Source organism: Rousettus aegyptiacus, unplaced genomic scaffold (genome assembly GCF_014176215.1).
Source record: "Rousettus aegyptiacus isolate mRouAeg1 unplaced genomic scaffold, mRouAeg1.p scaffold_m13_p_7, whole genome shotgun sequence".
Taxonomy (NCBI): Eukaryota; Metazoa; Chordata; class Mammalia; order Chiroptera; family Pteropodidae; genus Rousettus; species Rousettus aegyptiacus.
Genome location: NW_023416310.1, coordinates 43,463,122 through 43,486,064, shown reverse-complemented (window position 1 = coordinate 43,486,064; position 22,943 = coordinate 43,463,122).

Below are 22,943 nucleotides of genomic sequence, written 5' to 3'. Positions count from 1 at the left end.
ATTTCCTTACTTTGCTTCATTTTTCTTCCTGGAGCTTATCACCAGCTGCCATTATATGTTTATTTGCTCACTTGTTTAATTTCTGTCTCTACCACTAGAATTTCAGCTCCACCAGAGCAGAAACATTCTCTGTCTTAGTTTTTGAGTAAAGGTGTCTAAGATAATTCCAGACACATCCCTAAGACTAGTAGGTTCCTCACACAACTTTGTTAATGAATGAATTACTGAATAAATGGACCGTATTGAGTTTGTAGTCAAATAAACTCTTTAGCTTTCTTTTTTTCTAAGATCTCTATGCATCATGGTTTTCTAAAGAGTTCAGTAATTTTGTCATGCATGCATAATGTGTTCTGAGCTACAGGATTTAAATTCATTTCTCTCAGCTTGCTAATCTTATGTTTGGCTCTGGACTTAGTAGGCTCTATTTTCTCCCACCTAATTTTGCCTATACTCTTCTTTCTAGTATGAACATCTTTCTCTTGACAGATAAGTGAAATTGGAACATTCTACTTCCTTCTGACATATGTTAATATATTATTAGCTAATTAACTCAGCAGGTTCTGTCTTCCTTCCTATTCTTGTTTTAAAATAACAAATAAAAAAATCTTTTCTTCTAAGAATTTTTCTTAAGCTTTGCCTTTTTCTGGATCTACTTTATTTGGAAAGCAGGATTAATATAATTGAAACAATGTTACATGATTAGGTGAGAGCACACATGGTCTCTAAAGTTTGCAGAAAATGGAATGACCATAGAGAGTTTACAGAGTTAGAAAAGGTTTTGTGTAGGATGCTTCTTAAGTTTTAAACATGCTGGTATATATTAAAGAGTAAAACCATGGATTTTTAGAAACCAAGTGTTACAGAGAGCTTTTTAAAAATTAGCAGGGCTTGGTGCTGGTAATTCGTCAGACCACATGTCTTAGCTGTGCATGACTTTTATCATCAGCCAAAAAGACGTCAAGGACCATGCAAGGTCAAGGGCAGAATGGTAGGGTGTTCAAAGAAAGTTTTCAGGTCGGCAGACAGCCTTGGACACACTCTTGGAGGGTGAGGTCATGAACATCACAGTGGCAAGCATAAGCTAACCATCTTGAGAGTAATGATTCACTGCTCTCCTAGCCCAGAGACCCAGCAACAATTTTCTCAAAATAACTTCCACACAAAGAATGGAAGCACTAAGTGTATGTGTTTGTGTTTGTGTATGCGTACCTGAGCTTGTGAAAGTGCGAATACTATGTATGACCACACATACGTGTGTATACCAGAAAAGAAGGGGCTTACTCTTTTATTATCACTAAATCCATATTTTTTTTCTTTCTTGTTTTATATATCAGTGAGGCTCTCCAGTCTTCGAAGTCCTGCAAAGTGCATTGTAATGACCCTAAATAGCAGAAACAAAATATGGTTTTGCCATTGAAGCATTTGAATGGAACGACCCTTTAGATCTAGTGATATGTTGATTCAGAGTGCAAGAAAGAATTTAGGAAGACTTGGTGGTGAAGGGGTCTGATGGACACCCCTGAGGGTTTTGTTTCTTTTTTATAGTGGTAACCTAACCTATTGGTAAAATTGATTGACAGGTGGTAAATACTATGGAACATAAAAATTATACCACATGGTTAAGTTTTGCTTTTCAGCAACTGTACAGTTAGGCTGACCTAACTCTCATTTCCTGTTTCCATTATGGTTGTTAGTCTCAATTCCTCCCACATCTGCACCCAGACATATCTTATTCTGCAGCTTGTCTGCCCATGTGGGCTCTGGGGTGACCTCATTCTTGAGCAGAGGCCGGCAAGCTGTGCTCAACATGGACAGCCCCTGAAAAATAGGTGCGTGTGCCCTGAGCACACAGCTGAGGGATGTTCTGCACCTTGGCTCATTGTGCTGCCGTGGGCTTTGCAAAAGGTTTTCAGCATATGTTTATCTGGATGTTTTCAAGGCTCGTGCACAGCTCTGTTTGAAATATTTAACCTTATATGAGGATGTCTGAGGCTTCCTGAAGTTATTCCTGTGATTTATAAAAGAGATGAAATCTGATTATACAAATACGAATAGAACTTTCAAAAGACCAAAAGGCAATCCATTTGTTTGTTTGTTTGTTTTGGGAATTTATATGCAGCTCTCAGCTTTTGCTTTCCTTGCCAATCAATATCAATATGTAATATTGAGTATTGGAAGTACTAAGAACGAAGGTAAAGACAAAAAAGCAAAAGTCTTAGAAACCCACTCTTTAGTCGTATGATCTAGTTGAGAGACACTATTGACTAGTGTGAGTGGCATTATATAACACTAACAGCAAAAAGTTTTTTGAGTGCTTATTATGTGCTAAAACTTATTATTATCTTCAAATGTACTATCTCATTTAACCTTCATAACAATCCCATTGGTGCTTCATAACAAGCACCAAGGTAGGTGCTATTTTTCTCCCCATTATTCAGATAAAAACCTGAGGTTGGTATGACTGAAGAACCTGGCAGGATCACTCTTCCAGGAGAGCCAGGATTCACACTCAATTCTTTCTTTGTTCATAGCAAGGTGGGGTCCGGAGCTCAACATCTTAACAATGGTGATGCTGGGGCACCTGTCAAATGCTAACTTATACAGTACATAGAGTCAATGCTGTAGGAGTAAAGAGAGCAAGAACTGTAAGAGTTAGAGCCATTGGTGGCCCTTCTCCACCTATGGATGAAAGTGGAACTTGGGGCTTCATTCAGATCATTTGGAGTGACCCCACGCCAGTAGTACCTCACACTGGTCCAAGGCTAAATTCCTCAACCTGTTCCTTCTAAGTCAACATAATGATATTAGCACAGATAAATTTATAAGGAGATGAAGGCTTTGGTTTTTGTCCATGTCCTTGTTGTTTTTAATCCTGATTTCTGCCACCAAAGCTACCTTATGCTATGTGGATAATTTATTTCTTTTGGTTTACAAGTTAAATCCACATAGTAAATCCTATAATCCTTTACATTCTTTGTTTTCTTTTGTAATATCTTTGTGATTCTTTTATTATAGTACAATGATTAAGAGCAAGGACTTTGGAATCACACTGTATTTAAATTTTAGCCCCTTCACTTATTGGGGGTGGTCATACCCTCTCTGTGCCTCAATTTCTTGCCTGCGTCTACTTTATAAGATTGTTGTAAGGATTAATATGATATATAAAATCTTAGAAGAGTGGCTGGTGCATAGGAAGTACTTAATGCATGCTGACATTACTGTTAAATAATAGCTGTCAATCATTATTGGTAGAGAGGATCGGGCATATCTATTCTCTTCCCAGTGACTATTAGCATAATAGGTTTTCTCTAAATATTTGTTAAATAAAGCACATGAAGATTTTGTTAACAATGTGATTTGGGCCTTTGATGCCATAACAATGATTAAAGCATGAGCTTGAGTTCTGAGGATTCTTTGTATTATACATTTATAAAATGCTGATTGCAAGAGTCCATAGTGAGATCTGGGTTTAGCCCTGTTGGACTCATAGATGAGCAAACAGGAGCTAGAGAATTATATCATCCAATGAAGCAGCCTGGGCAGGATTTTTATACCCATTTGAGAGAAGTTGATAACAGGGGTTCTCAGACTTGTAAAAATCTAAAAGCACTTCCAATTAGTTAATTAAATGGCACGTAAAATTCTCAAAGCCCATCAAAGAACAATTCATCTTAATTCTCTTTAGCTTAAAAGTAAACATTGGCCATACAGCATTTCTCAGGGGATTTGATGATAATCAGTAAAACCAACCAAGGCTGCCATACTAACTCCAGGGGCCACAATTCCCTTCCTTGTCGTCTTATCGGTGCTCCTTGGAGTTATGGCAACTACAATACAGTTCTGACCTTGATAAATCGACCAATCATGGCTGGGGAGAGTTGAGAACTGTTGGCAAAGAGTAATTCCCAGAATGGTCAATTGGTTATAATACAGTGGCAGGTCTAGTCACCCTGTGAACTACATATAGTTTCTATTCATTTATTCAATAACAACAAATGGGCATTCATTCAGTAAATATTACTTAAGAACATGCTCCAGGAGTTAAACTAGGAAATTGTGGATGTTCTCATGGAGCTTACCTTATCATGGAGATGCATAAATAGTTAAGAAACGATAGGTTGATTCAATAAAAAAAACAATTAATTTGAATTATGTGATAAAAATGACTAATTTGGCTGCAAGCTATATATATATATATATATATATATATATATATATATATATATATATATAATTGTTGTTGTTGTTGTTGTTGTTGTTGTTGGGAAGGGTGCAATGCCAGTAAAACTCATACCTGAGAATATACCATGACAAGAATCTATTGTTTTTTCATAGTTACTTTGTTTCATTTTTTTTTTCTGAAGATCGAGGTAGATATTATTCTCTCTTAATATAATGGAGAAGTCAACAGAATAATTTGAGATCTTTAATGAAGGAAGTGCTAGGTGGGTAAAATTTGAAATTGCCAAACAATGCCATAGATTTCAGTGGTATTTATAGATATGTTCAAAATTCTTCATTTTATGCAATATTTAACAATGAGTGATTGAGCCAGATTAAATCACATCAATGACTATAATATTTTAGAACTCATTGGTATTCTTCACTCAAGGCCATCCTCTGCCCCTAATGTGCCCACCACATCCAGCAAATTTGCAGCCTTTGTTCCACAGATGCATTTTAACAAAAATTAATATTTTGTTTTTCCCTGAAGTGAATTACTAATCCCTTTATGTTTCAAAGAGGTATTTCAAGAGTGAAGTTTGTAAGTTTTGGCAACCAAGATGTGCTTCAGTAGGTGAATGGATAAGTAAACAGTGGTACACCCAGACAATTATTCAGTGCTAGTAATAAATGAGCTATCAAGTGATTAAAAGACTTGGAAGAAACTTAAATGCACATTACTAAGTAGGAAAAGACAACCTGAAAAGGCTACCTACTGTATGCTTTCAATTAATGACATCCTTGGCAAGTCAAAACTATGGAGTCAGTAAAAGGATGAGCGGTTGCTGAGGGTTAGAGAGGGATGGGGTTGAATAGGCAGAGCACAGAGAATTTTGGGGGCAGTGAAACTACTTTCTGTGGTACTATAATGGTGGATACAGGTCATCATAATGTCTAAATCCACAGAATGTTCAACATCAAGAGTGAATCTTAATGTGAACTATATAGTCTTTAAGTGATAATGATGTGTCAGTGTAGATTTATCAGTTGTAACAAATGTAACACTCTGGTAGATTACATTGATAATGGGAGAGGGTGTGTATGTGTGTGGGGTGAATGAAGTATATGAGAAATTTCTGTACCTTCTGCTCAATTTTGCTGTGAACGTAAAGCTGCTCTAAAAAAAAAAGTATGTTTTTTTTTAAAAAAAGAAGAAGAGTGGAGTTTGGACTATACCTGTGATGTCATTTACATAGTTTCATTGACTATAACTTTAAAAAAAGAACTAAATATTTGAATACCTGTTAACATTTTGATTGTTAAGTCTTGAATATGTCTTAGTAGGATAAGAGTTAAAAAAAAAAAAAGATCCACCCAAGGTGATAATATGTAGACCAAGCTTCAGCCCAAATCAATCTGAGCTGCTGGGGACATTAAAACCCATTAGCGGGATTCCTGCACAGAAACACTTGCAGCCACAGACCTGCATTTCACAGGTCTCAGAAAAATCTCATTGATGTTGGGGTATTGCACTCAGGCTGAGAGCCTGAGGTCTTTAATTGGAAGGCAAACATATTGGTTTTATATCTTGTGCTTTCTGGAGGTGTAGCTTTTTTTTTTTTTTTTTTTTTTTTTTTAGAGTGACAATAGTGAGAAAATGGAATGGGGGAAATCCACTCACCTCTAACTATATTAAACCACCCACCAGCTGTTTGGAACATAACACATCTTTCCATCCTGTAAGAAATCTTTACTGTATGAAAAGGAGGTCCTTGATGGGGGGTTAATAAGCTGAACTGGGTGAAATGCTATACTTGCTTTTGATAATGTGAGAGTTCTCTTTTGTAAGCTATTGATATTATTTTTCTTCTGTTTTCTTAAAGATTAGCCTTAGGGAATTTAAATAATTAGGCATAAAATCTCTGGCATGATATTTAATCAATAACATCTTGGTTTTCAGCCAATCGAGGCCTTCAGTCAGCTGTGGGAAAGGCAGACACAGTTAAGGGGACGGGACCAAGCTGCCCTCCTCACCAGCTGTGTGGGTTTGTTCTCAGGATGACTGAAAGTGTCCGAGAACAAGCCGCATCCTCGAGCAATCTGGTCATGCTGCTGGCATTTCTGTGTTTGTTTATTGGGCAGCCTGAAGGTCTTCTTTGCAGGCAAACTGAGCCATATAGGAGTAAAAGCAAGCAAGTGAGACTTTGAGGGCCCAGCCATCTGGGAGATACTCAGGGATTATATAAGTCTCATGGTTCCAGGAAAGATGGGAAAAATGATGAAATCTGTGTAGGCTGGTACAAAAGCCTGTGGGCCAGTCTACTTTTTGACATTTCAGTTCATGGGTGTATAAGTCAGGGTTCTCCATAGACATAGAACCAATAAGGGGTGTGTGTGTGTGTGTGTGTGTGTGTGTGTGTGTGTGTGAGAGAGAGAGAGAGAGAGAGAGAGAGAGACAGAGACAGAGACAGAGACAGAGAGAAACAGAGAGACAGAGACAGAGACAGAGACAGAGAGATTAAGATTTACTTTAAAGAAATGGCTCATGTGATTATGGAGGTTAGTGAGTCAAAAATCTTCAGAGTGGGCCATCAGGAGGGACTCCAGGGAGGAGCTGATGTTTCAGTTCAAATCTGAAGGCCATCTATCAGCAGAATTCATTTTTTCTTGGGGAGGTCAGTCTTTGTTTTAGTAAAGCCTTCTACTAATTGAGGCCCATCCACATTATGGAGAGAAATATGCTTTACTCAAAATCCATTTAAATATAAGGTCTTCCAAAAAACATACTCACACAAGCATCCAGCATGTCTGACCAAATATTTCAAATCATGGCCCAGTCAAGTCAACACATAAAATTAACCATCACAGCAGCTTACTCATCAGCTAGTAAGACTAAATACTACAAATTCGCATCATGGCAAATTCCATAGTATTTTGAATGGATAAGGTAAGAAAAGAATATAATGGACATATAAGTCAGAATCTTTCATACAGTACATAAAAGTCTAGTTTAAAAAACAGGATAATGATAGAATATATACATAATAAAAAAATCATAGCTAATATTTATTTAGTACTTAACTGTGTGTTGAGAATGTTTGAATTTTCATGAATCTCTGTGAGGTAACAAATAATCCGGATTTGAGAAATTTTTCAAATCCCAGCTCCACCACTCACTGGCTGTGACCTTAAGTCCTTTAGTTAAGTCCGTTAGTCTAGCTGTACTTCAGGTTCTTTAATAGGAAAAATGATAATAATAATAATAGCATCCACTGTTGAAGATTATATGGAAGATTAAATGAGTGATTCCACACCAAGTATTTAGAACAGCTTTTTGCATAACAGAAGCACTTATAAAGGTTAACTATTATTATTGTACAGGATGATAGAACAGAGGGATGGTAAGCCAAGATGGTAGAGGTATAGCCATGATATCTACCTGAAACTTAAAAATGGTATATTTGCTGGGTATCCCTGTATGCTACTATCTAGCATGTTTGTAAGTTGATAAATAAACTTATCCTTCCATTGAAGTCTTATGAACCTGAAGTTCAACAGAAAATACTCCATTCCACTCTTCCTTGACAAATCCATGACCAGTTTTGCCAGAAGGTAGTATGAAGTGAGACCTGACATTTTTCATGTCATGTTCTTTAATACTGTCAGTTTTGATTATCTTTATTGAGTTTTGATGAAATAAAATTACCTAATGTGCAAAGTTTCCCCTAGAGATGATAGCAGAAAAAGGGACTGGGCAACAGAAAAAAGGGACTTTACAGGCCTGAAATCCCCCAGGTTTACTTTATCTTGTCTCAGGCTACAGGAATTATCTTGCAGAAACTCTTTTTGACGTAGAGTAATACTGGGATCTCTGTACTGAAAATCAATGTGTATTTTGTTTCATTCTAGAACGTCTCAACTACAGTAGCCTGAAACACATTTTAGTATACTCATTGTGCCATTAAAATCAGCCGCTGTCAATACACCTCAGGTTTCCTATAACTCAGTCAAGGGCATTTTGGAGCTGTGATGGCCAAAGTCACAAGGGAACCATCAGCAAGACCTTTAGGCTTAAGTGACTTCTTGATTTTACATCTCATTGCTGTTTCCCAGCTTTTCCTACCCTTATTTTTGAAACTAAATTAATTTCTGAGTGTAGTTTTCATGCCAACTTTAACTACAGGTATATCTCATTTTAACGCACTTCATTTTATGGTGCTTTGCAGATACTGCAGGTTTTGTTTGTTTGTTCATTTTTATGAATTGGAGGTTTATAGCAACCCTATTTTGAGCAAGTCTATCGGTGCCAAAAAGATCTACTGAAGGCTCAGATGATGGTTAGCATTTTTTGGCAATAAAGTATTTTTTAATTAAATGTGTACATTGTTTTATTAGACATAATACTATTGCACACTTAATAGACTACAGTATAGTATAAACATAACTTATATATGCACTACAAAACCAGAAAATTCGTGTGACTCACTTTATTGTAATATTTGCTTTATTGCAGTGGTCTGGACTGAACTGTAATATCTCTGAGATATGTCTGTACTTTGGTTTCCTTTCCTTCTCTCACTTTGCTTATTGCTGCGTTAGGGAGCAATGCTTAGCTTGTTTTGTCTGGGTCTTTGGTTAAATAACAGATTTCAAAACCCTCATACAATTGTTTTTTGACCAGAATAGAATTCTGAATAAGAGAACTTCTTGTAGCCTGAAAATCCATGCCAGAGGCCCCATATAGCTATTTTCTACTTGTGGGCTGTCTTTCAACTCTAAGTACGGAAAACCAATAAACAGCAACAAATGATTTTATGCTAACTAGATTGAAAGGAATTCTCCAGTTCACCATTAAAAATCAAATATCAGTCAGACCATTATAGAGAGGTCAACAAATTATTAGATAACCAGAGTTATTTCTGAATGTTTTGACAACTGCACTTAACATAAAGGTGAACTGGAGACAATTCTGACCATATAGGCCCCCACACAATGTTTTATTGGCTTGGCTGAATTATAAATCTTATAGTCATGAGATAATTGGCAACTTACTCCTTCACAGATGTGGGTTATATAATCAGGGAAGCTGATCTGCTGGAAATCTTTACTTTCAATCTATAAAATATAATGAGGTTTAAAATAAGAAAGTGTGGCCAAATATTAGTGTTTTATAAGCAGTATACAGAAATGTGGCCAAATATTAGTGTTTTGGAAGCAGTATACATAAATGTAAGGTGATATTGTCAGTATCAAGATCTTTGTATCTATGTATCTATCATCTATCTATCTATCTATCTATCTATCTATCTATCTATCATCTATCTTAAGACATCTTAACTTGAGGATTCTGGTATATTTTTATTTTTTGCTAATAGTCCTTCAGATCTTCATTGGGAAATCAAACTTAAGTTTCAAAGGCTACATTTTAGAAGTTTTTTTAAGTAAATAATTTCACTTACCCATTCTTTATTTTGGTACTGGATCAATTACTACTATTAATTGACTGGAAGAGTAAATAAAGTCAATACCATAGACACATCAAGGGTCAGTCTTGCAAACTGGCATGAACTGTAAAAGTATGTGTGTGTTTGTGTCATATTGCTCTGCACGATGATATAACCATTGTTATTTGCAGAAAACTTTATATTTTTGTTAGGTCAAGAAGCCTGTAATTCTCCAAGTGATCCCTAAACCTTATTTAATGCAGCAAACCACAAAAGGAGCTGGGTTGAACTTTGGTATCTGCAAGTTGGAAAGTAATAACTTTCCCCATCTTTTCTGTAAGTGACTTGCGCCTTGCGATGAATGCAGACCCTTCCCTCACAAGGGTTTACTTATATTATACACTTGTAGCAAATAAGGTTAGAACCTTTAAAATATAGCATTTAGTAATGTGCTGGAAATAGCTTCTTCTCGATTCCTTTAAAGGTCATCGCATTTGCTTTCCAGGCGTCACTTTAGCTCAAGTCTCTACAGAGTGGAACTGAGAACATGCTTGCCTTTGTGCCTTCAATTTCCCCAAGCTTAAGAGTAAAATGGCAGGATCTTTCACACAAAGTGGAGTGTGCGTGTGTGTGTGTGTTTGTGTGTGTACATGTGTGCACATGCAGTATCGTGGGTTTAGACCTATAAATGCATTGTCAAGATAATCTCAATGTTGATAATACATATGCACACTGCTTTTTTAATTGGAGGTAACTTTAGGATTATATTATCATCAGTCCAGAAGTCAAGCTTATAAGAGCGAAACCAGGTTAATAGATCCTAAAAGAAAATAAACTCTGGAGAATGCACTCAATTATTTGTGCTTTCTTTCAGCACAAATGCTTTACCTAAGCCATGCTTTACCAAAACGAAGTATACTGGTAAGACTCTAACCAGTAAAATTAGCATCAACTCACAAGCTTTGCTGCTGTCCCATTGAATAAGAAATGAATTCATTAAGCCATTTATATAAAGCAAGGGAAAAATACTCAACCACAGCGCTGCTCTCAAAATTAGTATTGGAATGGTAAATCGAGATGAAAAACTAATTTATACTAATTGATACAAATTAAGATCAGTCTGGCAAAAAGAGAAAGGCTTCTTCTGTAAAGCATTTTTCACTGTCCCTAGAATTATCGCTGTCCTTTGTCAGCACTGCCAGTAGTTTCACCTTCCTCACATCACTGTTATTAGCACCATTGTTAACATTATCTTCATCACGTTTATAGTCAGCAGAGTGGGCTTTTTTGAAGATATACACAAAAGATTAAAAGTGTTCCATATCTGCTAATACTCTACATTCATGCCTCAGATAATTTAATCCAGTCTCTGCTCACTAAAAACTCTACCTACAACTCTAAGCTCTCCCTTCCAAATTCCTCATACCAGTCATTATCTAGCTATTAAAAATTATACACTTGTAATTTTTTGAGTGTTAATCATTTTTTTAAATGTGCATATTTTGTTGGCTCAACTAGACTATAAGTGTTTTGAAGGCAAAGATTTGTTTGATACATTGGTGTAAATACCATATTATTTAGATTAGTGCCCTATATTAGTTATCATGTAGCCTTTAATAAACATTCAACAAAAATTATCACTAGATTACGGTTTCACAGGGAAGTTGGAGAATTTGTTCAAAGCCAAAATGTTCCTAGAAGTGATGTTAATTTAGCCAGATAAATTTGTATATGGAGACTGCACCATATGCACTTATGGTGGGGATATCGTGAGAGCCTGAGAGATCAAGAAAGTTGGGAGATCAAGAATACTTAATTTGTATTAAGTGGGAAAGATTTTTCAGAAGAAAGAGGACTTGGCCTGGATTTTAAAATGTTCTCTGCATATGTCGGGTAAGTTTGGCAAAGCTGGTTGAGAGGGTGGATGAAAGTGTTGTGAGGAGAATGTAAGTGTGAAATAGTTAAACCAGCAACACGGAGTGGGCGAGATTAATGTGGGAGAGTAGACCAGTGAACGGCATGGAAAAGCAGGGTCAAGAGTTTGCATTTGGGCTGGGAAGATGTAAATCGTCCTTAGAAGATTTTGAATAACTGAGGTATGCCATCCATACAGCACATCTATTGTTTCAGCAGCAGCAGTAAGAAGTGAGCAAGGAGAAGAGACTGCGATAGCTCATGGAATACGTAACCTGGATCTCAGCAGGGGCTTGAAAAAGGGAGAGGAAGAAATGAGGGGCACACAGAGGGAATGGCTGAGACCTTCAACCTGATCTGCATAAGAACCAAAGGAGTGGGAGGATGATATTGTCAAATCTACCAGAGCCTCAGGGGAAAAGAAAGGATTTACCTTTACCCATCCTAAGTAGGAAAGGTGAGTAGCGAAACTGGATAATCACAGTTAATAATGAGAGTAGGATAGTGATATTTTAGTTTCAGAGAGATCTCTCCATGGTTTCAAGAGAGATGGTGCAGAAAGCCACTAACTGGAATTAAGGAGTGCTGGGTTCTATATTCACCATGTCTTTTATTGCAAGTCACTAACTTCTCTGAGCTTTTGAAAAACAAAAGGAACAGACCAAACAGTGTCTAAGTAAGCTTTCATATTCTGTGTTCTATACTGAATGTCAGCTTGAGATTTGACAACATGGTGTTGGTAGAAAGTATAACTTCTGTGGATTCAGCCCAGAGAGCTGCACAGAACTCCTAGAATCAGAGATCATCTAATCCAACACTTACTTGCATTTTGTACTATAAATTAATTTGCATCAAATTTTGTTCCAAGGATGTTTCTTTTAAGATAGTTTGTAGTTGACTTTGCTGCAGGAGAGCTATATCAAACATGACCACAATGAGAAAGATGCCCAGGGTACTAGGAGATGGGCAGAGAGGAAAAGAGAGACCTTGGAGCGAAGCCATGATATTAGCCTGCTTTGTTCATGTGGGACTCTTAGAGTGTGAGATGAAGTAAGTTAATCACTGAAACATCCAGAAATGTGTTTACAAACGAGAGAACAGTGTCTGTTCTGGCAGATCCACACTGATATAGTATGTTTTTTTCCAACCTGGATATGTTGGCTGAGTGACTTTTAAAATAAAAGCCTGACACATGAAATCCTTTCATTTAGATAATTTGTTGTAAATGAAATGGCATCTTGCTGTAGCTTAGAATTTCACAGTCATTTTTGAATATATATCATAAGATGATATATGAATACATTTCCTTGACTGGTGGCTCAAAATGCCATTCACTGCTGAATCTGATGAAACTTCTAGCTCCAGCTACCAATTTACAGGAGAGAAGAGAGGAAAGTGTTAACCTATATCAGGGGGATGCAATCAACTACACCCAGACTGTGGAAAAATCTTCAGAGCTTATCATCCGATTTCTTAACAAACACATTGTAAGAAAGACAAAAGAAAAATGAGATGGAACCCATAGATCAAAAGATACTTCAAATACTTATAAATGAGTTCAATATGTGGGCTTATTTGCATCCTAATTCAAACATATAAATTTAAAAATTATGACATTTATGAGACAACTGTAAATGTGAACACTGGCTAGACATTTGATAATTATTTACAAAATGTTGCCAATTTAAAAAGCCGTGATAATGGTTTTGTGATTTCTTAAAGATTTATTAATTTTTAGAGATTTGTGAACTATATGCTGAAATATTTATAAATGAAACATAATCATGTATGATTTGCTTTGAAATAATATGGGAGAGGAGAGTTGCTAAAACCAAGACTGACCATGAATTGATTATTGTTGAAGTTGGGTGATGGTTGCATAGTAGTTCATTGTACTATTCTGTTTTTGAAATTCGGAGTAAAAAAAAATTTTTTTTAATGCTATCAATTTGCATTGAGCATTTTCTTTTTTGATTCTTGAATCTTAGTATTTCCTCAAGTGATAGGTTATATTCTCTCTAAGAGAATAAGATATAGATATTGCTGCCCTTTGGGTAGAAGGTGTTATTAACACTGAAGCAGGGGAAGAATTGCTAACAGAAACTGTAATTTTAATGGTAATAATGGATTTCTCCTCAATTTCCAAACTAGGAGCAACAGGATAAAAAGAACCTTAATTATTCTGGCATTGTTGTTCCTTTTTGGCCTATTTATAGAAGCAAGTCCCTGACTGACAAGGGCCCCTGTGCACTGACCAGTTCCAGCATTTAGACTCAGACTTAATTCCTGGAATTTATGTGATTGACAAACAATGAATATGCTTTAGAGAGACTTAGGACATTAGGAATCTAAATCAAACAGTTATAGCTGTGGTTTCTCTACCTTGACCTTTCTGGAACCAATAGAGAGTTGGACTGAGCATGCTTCTTTGCCCTTACCTCCCTCGCAGTGATATCTGTAGTGGCATTTGCTGTCCTAAGAGTATCCTGACTTACTCTGGCAGTTTTTTTTTCTCTTCTTTTCCTCCATTCTATTAATGGACTTTAGAGTTCCACTCCTTGATCTAGTGGTGGCTGGGATTAGCTTACCCAAATCAGTACATCCATTCCCTTGATTATGGTTATTGGTTCTGAGAAGGACAGATGCCCCATGGCAGTCCAATCAATGTGTATGTCTGGGGCAGAAGGTATCTCTCCTACTGGATATGAACAAGGTTAACTGCACTCCTAACTTTGTCAGGTAGTTATCCTGCTGCCACAAAGAGAGTGGGTATCAAGATGGTGCTCATATTGAAGATTGCTGAGCAGAAAAATGGAAAGAAATTGGGTCTTTGGAGACATGACTGACATGCTAGCTCAATCAACCAGGAAGCTGCCTTTACTCAGGACTATGTTGGTTTTGAGGGCCAGTAAAGTTCTATTGTTTAAGACAAATGAATTGTGTTTTATCTCATTTGTAACTAAGAACATCTTAGCACAAACGGAACATTTCTACCTATTGATGTAGAAATGCTGGGTATACAATACTTTGGTGAAGAAACCAGAGGTAAGAACAGACTGAATGCTTTGCCTCTTAAATTGATCTATATTCCATATCAGATATATTAAGACAAGATTGAGAACACCTAGTTGGAGACATCAAATAAATAAACATGTTAGGTGATTAGGCAAATAAGTATGATTTTGCTGAATCCGATCTCATCTGGTGAACCTAGAAATTCTGAATAGTACCAAGTAAAAGGATAGGAAGTATTACCATACTTCAAGATATAACCTGCATGATGTCAGTAGATGTTGAGGCCTAGGAGTAAAAGGAAAGCTGAGTTTAAGCTCTTATTGTTTCTGTTCCTTCTTTGGAAAAACCCATGTAAGCTGTAAAGCTCAGCGCGCCTGCCACAAGTGGCACTGAATTGCTCTATGGAGATGGATCTCTCTTGCCTGATTCACCTTTGTATTTATTAATTATATTGATTGAATTCCAAATGTACCCTAGGCACTGTTCAAGGCACTGGGAAAAATTCTAGTGTGAAGAGATCATATAGTAGGTGACTAGACAAGTAACTATATAGTCTCTTGGATAGCAGTAAGTAGTAAAAAGAAAAAAAAAAGAATTAAGTAGGCTAAAGAGTGCCAGGGAAAAGGGATATGATGTATAGTGGTCAAGAAGGTGACATTTGGACAGAAATCTGAAAGACATGTAAAAGAGAACCATGTGGGTTTTGGAGGAAGAGAGAACAACCTATGTGAAGGACTAGTGGTGAGAACCAGCTTAGCATATTTAAGGAATGTTAAGGAAGACTCAGAGGTAGTGAGAAGTCAGGATATGCTGGTCCTTGGAAGATCATCTAGGGACTTTGTCTGAATGATCAATCATTTGAAATGATACCAGAACAAGTTAAATTCGGTACCAGTGATGTTTTATATACTTTTTAGTTTGAAAAGTGAATTCACTGTGAATTATAATCGCTTATAGAATAAGCCAAACAAACCAGAAGTGGGCAAAGTAAAAGCCCAAATCTCTTCCCTTTCATATTTTCCTTCTACTCTCCCCATTCTATATACTTTCACATTACTCCACCCCTGGAAATAGAAATTAATAATTTGTATGATAGTCAATTATTCAACTATACTATTTTTCCCAAGCTTATACAAATTTATATCCCTTTACAATACCCATAATATATATATATATGTTTATAATTATTTCTATTCCTTCTAAAAATAAGATTATGCTGTAGACTATTTTTTGCAACTTGCTTTATCTAACACAGCCTTTTCTCTCTGGACATTGTTTTTTTTTTCTTCATGTTCTTACATCTCTCATGCTGGATGATGGGAATGAATAGGACCTGTGATATAAGTGGGTCCTCCTAAAACTTTCTCATGTAATATTCCACATGATGTAAGTCATTGGAAATAAAAAATTATTTAGTACAAATACAGCTCAATTTTAATGTTGAATAAAAATTTCATATTTATCTATGTATCTATCAAAATTGGTTCACGTAGGCCCCAAAAGTCATTTTGCTTAGAAATTTGGGACAAGTCACAAAGGAGTAAAAATAAGAGATAATTATGAAATTTTAGAATTAAAAGTTCCTTAAGATATCGTTTAAGTGAATCTTGCTTTATTAATTTGGCAAATGTATATGGAGTATCTAAGGCTCAGTAGGTACCGTGAAAAATGTTTTTAGAGACAAAATGTTGTCTAGGACATAGTCTCAGTATTCATCTTAACGAAAGGGCAACCAAAGGCTCAAAGAGTTTGGGTGGCTTTTCTAAGGCACAATAAGGAAGTAACAGAGGAGATTTGAACACAGACCGCCTAGTTCTGAGTGCAGGGCTCTTTCCCTTGTATGTCATGGTCTATGGCAGTTTCTAATAGCAAATAACTGAAAGAACAGTCCTGAGTGCTGCCGTTTATGAAAGGTTTAGCTGTTAGAAGTCCATGTAGTGAATGAAATACTAGTTACATAGCTCCCATTTATTGGAAGCTGGTAATTTACTCTTTATAATCTCGGTGTAAAAATCTAATTTCAACCCATTTTCTCAGAGGGTAAATTTCATTCCATTTTCTTTTCTCAAGGCTCTATCATTAGCATATTAAACTAATGAGTGAATCAATTATTTAAAACTGGCAATATTTTTTATCATGTCTAATTAAGTGTTTAATCAGGACATTCTGGTCTTTAATTCTCTGAAAGTAGCATTCATAAGTGGATGAGCGAAATTACTGGGTGGAATTTTACTAACTCAGAGGACTATAGAGGAAGCTGGAATCCTAAAAAGGAAGGTGAACAGGAACAAGTCATGGAAGAGACAGGAAATGGCAACAAGGCTTACCAGTAGCAGCTGAAGATGATAAGTGTATGTTGCTGAACAGACTTTTGACCATGAAAAAGGGTAACTACCACCTCAACTTGGGAATATGGTTCCCTGAATCTCCATTGCACAATAAAAAACTGAGATTAAGGGCAGGTAAAGCACACCTTTTTTTCTCTGGACTCCTCTAAAGTGTTTGACCATATTATTTAAGCATTAGTTAACCAATTGCTCAATATTCACAAAATATTTCAAAGACCATCTGAAAATTATTTAATCAATAGTTATACTACATAAGCTTAATATGCACTTTTGAAATAAATAACTGCCTATTTCTGTATTTCCTATTATGCCATCATATGACCTACAGACCAAATCATCCTAAAACTGACAGTGACTCTTAACAAAAAGATCCAAGAAAATGTCCAGGAACTACCCAAAGGAATAGGGCAAGTGGAAGAAAAAGGTATGCATTAATTCATTCAATGAATGTTTATCCAATGCCGAACCCATTCTGATTGTCAGCAGAGATATAATAATAGAGCATTTGTGATGTCTACTATCACAAAACTTACATGTACCAGGAATATGGAAAACCTCGAAATTTCAATGCCACGTGGCAAATAGTAAGAAAAGAGTGTGTGCTGTGGAATGCTATAGGGATACTTAGGGAAGGAAAGTTAGGGAAATGGCAGCAGAACAGTAGAAGTGAGCCTCCTTTTTCAGTGGGTGAAATGAAATATTCTTACTGATCTACTCACTAAAAACAACTGAAAATGTTGGATAGGTTATTTTTAACATGTGTCTATGAACAAGCAAAAACTAGGTGAAACCAGAAATTCAGAGAAGTAAGCAGAGCATAAAGACAGCTTTAGCCCTTGGTGCATTTGCTGAACAAGGTGAAGCTGAGCTTATACATTCATAGACTTAGAGTATGCAGGGAACAGAGAGCATCCTAGTATGGGCATCCACACTAGGATGCAGAGAGTCTAATAGGTCAACAAGGAGGATTAAGTTGGAATATCAAAGGTCTATGTTTACAGCGTAGGGAAGAACTTAAAATAAATGCGTCTCAACTCTCATCCTTTTCCTCCAGGAGTCTGCACATTAAATCGTTATTTTGAAACTTAGCAGACACAAATACTCTCTGGGGAAATTTGCCTTTAACCTGCACTATAAAATACACAGAGAAACAAGGCATCATGAATGAAAGCTAATAGAAAAAAAATACAGAGTGATCAGATCCACCAAAGCTTTATATATTTGAATTATTTTTTTTTAAAAAAACAACTATGATTACCACGTTAAAATAAATAAGACAAGATTAAAATTATGTTTTGAGTACAAAAACCATAAAAAGTAATCTTAAAGTTTTGAATGATTATCAAATAAAATTTTTAGAATTTAAAAAGATAAATTAAAATATCAGTAGATGAGTTTAACCATAGATAGACTCAGCTGAATTAATAGAATTAATGAAATAGAGGATATATTTTGGTTACTATATCTCTAGTAATCAGAGTGCAGCACAGACAAAGAGACAATGTCATGGAAAATATGAAAGAGATTAAGAGAGTGGAGGAAAGAGAAACAATCCAACATCATCTTGAAAGGGAGAAAAAAATGTATGTCAAAAACTGTTAGCCACTCAACAAAATGCACACTTTCTATTTCCTGAACACATACTGTATTTCTTAGTCTCATTTGCTATATGGGTGGCCATGGTACTAGATTTCAGTCAATGGACACAAACATTATGTATGCCTCCTTTAGAATGGTTCACAAAACACTTTCATGTGTGTTCCTCCATGTACACTTTTTCTTCTGACTGGATTGGATGGAGATAATTTTAGAAGGCCATGTGTTAAAGAGCTTCCATCAGCTGGGTCTCTGACTGACCAAATATGAATAATTAGCCCTAATTATGCACCTGCTTATGATACTACAAAAGGAAATAACAAAGTTCTATTGTGTTGAGCCATTGCATGTTCAGGTCCATTTGTTACTATAATCTAACTCACTAGACATATATTAGAGGCAATATTTTAAAGATAATGGTGTGAAAGATCCAATCTCCTATTTAGAAATCCAAATAAATGGCGAGTTGGAAAAACAACAAAAAACCATACTAAGGAGCATCACAGAGAAACTGCAGAGCACTAGCAACAAGAGGATCTTAAAAATAACTGGAAAAAATGCCATATTTCAACTGACAACTGATTTATTAACAGTAACAATTAAATTAAAAGACAGTAAATTAATATCTTGAAGATATATTCAGAGAGACAATATTATCTTACAAGTGTATGCCTATAAAATAGCTTTCAAGAATAAAGCCCATGTAAAATGTTTTGGACAAATATTAGGAGCGTATTACTAAAAGAACCTCACAAAGAAAGGACTACTTCAAGCAGTGGGAAAGTAATCCAAGTTGGAATATTTAAAAATGAATGATGAGATTGCTTCTTGGCCTTCTGGCTAAGATTGAATGCAAATGAACAATAAGAAGAAAAGTATAAATGGGTAAACTTTAGTATTGACTATATGAAATGACAATTGTAATGTATTAAGTGGTTAAAAATAATAAAACTACAATACATTAAAACAATAGAATTAAGTCAAAAGCTGGAGATCGAGGTTGAAATGTTGAGTAAAATATTGAAAAATTTAAACTTTGATGAGATAAGTAGGCACAATAAATGTCTAGAATCAAAATAGAGTATATTACTTTAAATTAGGAAATGGGTAAAGTAATGCTAAAAAATAGTCAAATGACGCAAAAGGCAGCGAAAATGGAGAGAAAAAGGAATATTTTAAAATGTAGAAAAAATAAATAACCCATAATCAGATATTTAAAAATAAGTTAAAATATATTGATAGCTACAAAAAGTTCCAGTTTATAAAAAAAGATTGTTAGCCTAGGTAAATATCCAAAATGCAGCTTTATGTAGTTTACAAGAGATACAGCAAACCTATAAGGTCATGGAATGGTTGAAAATAATCAAATGGGAAAAATATGCCAAGGTAAATTCCAATGGAAAGATTACATATATTAATATGTAGTAATAACATAATTTTATACCTAATAAAAGATTAATACATATTAAAGAACAGGATTTAAAACAATATGCTTTAGCAGAGATTAAGATCATTATATAATATACAAGATTCAGTTAAGTAGGAATATATAACAATTCCACCCTTATAACAACAACATCAACAAACACAGCCTCAGAATACAAAAAGTAAAAACAAATAGCATTACAAGAAAAAATTAAATAATCAACATAGCAAGAGATATTAATGTACCTCTTTCTGAAATTGATAGTAATCAATATGAATACAGAAAATTTCAACAATGTAATTAACAGCTTTATCAACTGGACTTATATAGAGCAATGCAAGCAACAAAAGCAGAATAAATATTCTTTTCAAAACAAACAGAACATTTACCAAAATGGAACATATATAATAAATGATAAAGCTAATTAGTAGAAGCTTCAAATGAATAGTTAGTCCTGCTGACCACATCATCTGACCACAATGAAATTCTTAGAGATCAATACAAAAAGCTGACTGGAAAGAAAATTCATGTATTTAGAAAATAAAAACACATTTCCACATGAATTGTGGGTAAATAAACAAATCACAGTGAAATTAGACTATATCAAATTTAACCACAGAATCGCCAACATTCAACAGTTTTTGACCCACAAAAATGGCAAGTTCATAAGTTTTAACCTAATATGTAGAAATAAACTATAACCAAAATACTATATCATCAAAATGTGGGGGATATAGCTAACGCAGTACAGTAGGAAAATTTATAGCTTTTTAAAACTTACGTTTTAAAAGGTCTTTAGCTGAATATGTTAATCATTTGACTTGAGAAGATAAAACTCAAAGAAAACAAAAGGCAGAAAATGATAAATATAAAAGCACTAATTAACGTATTATAAAACATACAATATAGATGGTCAACAGTTAAATGTTGGTTCTGTAAAAGATTAATTAATTTGTCAAAGACCTAGAAAAATTAATCAAGGAAAAAAGAAAAATGGCACAAACATAACAAATTAGCAATAAAAAACACATTTTATATAACAGTCAAGGAAATAAGATATGATTAAAATTTAATAATATTAAGTATCTATCACAATAAAAACTCAGGACTCCAATAGTTTTTTAACAGGTAATCTTTATCAAATATTTAGGGAGATGTTGACTATAATTTTCCATGATCTATTCCAAAAGATAGAAAAAGTTAAAATGGTTTTGATGACAAAACTGACAGTGAAAAGTACAAAAAAAATTAAAACCATCTATGATTATAGTTGCAGCAATTCTTAACAAACAATAATGAGCCAAATCAGCAATGTGTGAGAATTAAAATACTATGTCACAAAAAAACGAGTTTATTATAAGAATATGTAATGATTTAATCCTACAAAACCAACTAATGTATTACTCTAATAAAATTAAAGGGGAAAAAATCATATTGACAATTCAATAGATGCATTTGATAAAGTTCCATGTCATTGTCACAATTTTTTTTAAACGAGGATTTTCACCAATCTAAGAATAGAAGGAAACTCCTTTAGCCAGATAAAAATATCTACGGAAATCCATTTCAAACCAGTGGTAGAAATATTCAAAGTATTCCTTCTAAGACTGGGGAAAAATCAAGGTTGTCTTCTGTCCGTTTCCATTCGACATTGTATGTAAAATACAAGCCAGTATAGAAACACAAGAAAAAGAAATAAAGTGTAAGAATTGGAAAATAATAAATAGAACTAACAATGGCAAATTATATAATCATCCACATAGAAAATGAATTGACGGGTCCTTTATTAAAGTTAATAAGAGCATCTAACATTTTTGCTGAATATAAAATCAAATTCAATATTAAGAGAATTTCTATATAGAAATAATAATATTTAAGTTTTAAAAAGATAATCTTTATAATAGATAAATATATACTATCTAGAAATATCTCATAAAAATTATATGAAATAAAATATAAAAGTTTGTTAAAATGCTAAAGAACAGCTAACTAAGAGATTTACATCTTGTTTTTGGATATAAAGTATTTTGGATATAAATGTCTGTTGTTCCTAAATAAACTATAGATTCAGTGCAGTCATAATTAAAATTCCAGAAACTTTTATTTTTTCAGTGAAATTTAATAAGCTAATTCTGAATAGTATGTGGAAGAGCAAAAGCCCAAGGATACTCAACACATTTTTGGAGAACAAATTATAAAGTAGAGAAGGAGAGAAATCCTAAAATACACACATACACACACACACACACACACACACACACACACACTGTCCTGTGATATTAACCCAGGAGTAGACAAATAGGCCAACAGAAGAGAACAAGTGCAAAATAGATCCACTTTTATGAAAATTTGGGAGCATTGCAAATAAATGTAATAATTATGGATTATTCAATAAATAATGCTAGGACATTCACTTTCTATATGGAAAAATGAAATTTAATACCTACTCAACACATACACAGAAATCAATTATAGGTTGATTAATGACTGAAATGAGAGTGACAATAAATGAACAACTGATAAAACTATAATTTTGATTTTGAATCAGGTAAGGTTCTTTTTTAAAAAAGTAAAAGAAAAATGCACTAACTGTAAAATAAAGTTTGATAAATTCAGTTATATTAAAATAAAGAACTACATCTAAAGATCTCATGGAAAGACTGAAAAGACCCAGCACATACAACTGTAAACAAAGATTAGTGTCTGGAAAATATAAAGAATTTCTACAAATCCATTAGAAAAAGGCAATTCTATAGAAAAGTATAAAAAAATGTAAACAGGCATTTCTCAGAAAATGTGAATGACCTGTAGACATATGAAATTATGTATAGCATTATCGATAATCATAGGAATGTAAAATACAACATTCCACATGCCCGAAAAACAAAAATTTATAAAACAGTTGGCAATATCAAGTGCCATCAAGAACGTGAAGCAATAGGAATTCACATACACTGCTGGTGGGAATATAAGTGGTACGACCCTTGGAAAAAAAACTGTTCAGTTGTGGCCAGTAAAGTTGAATACATTTTACTC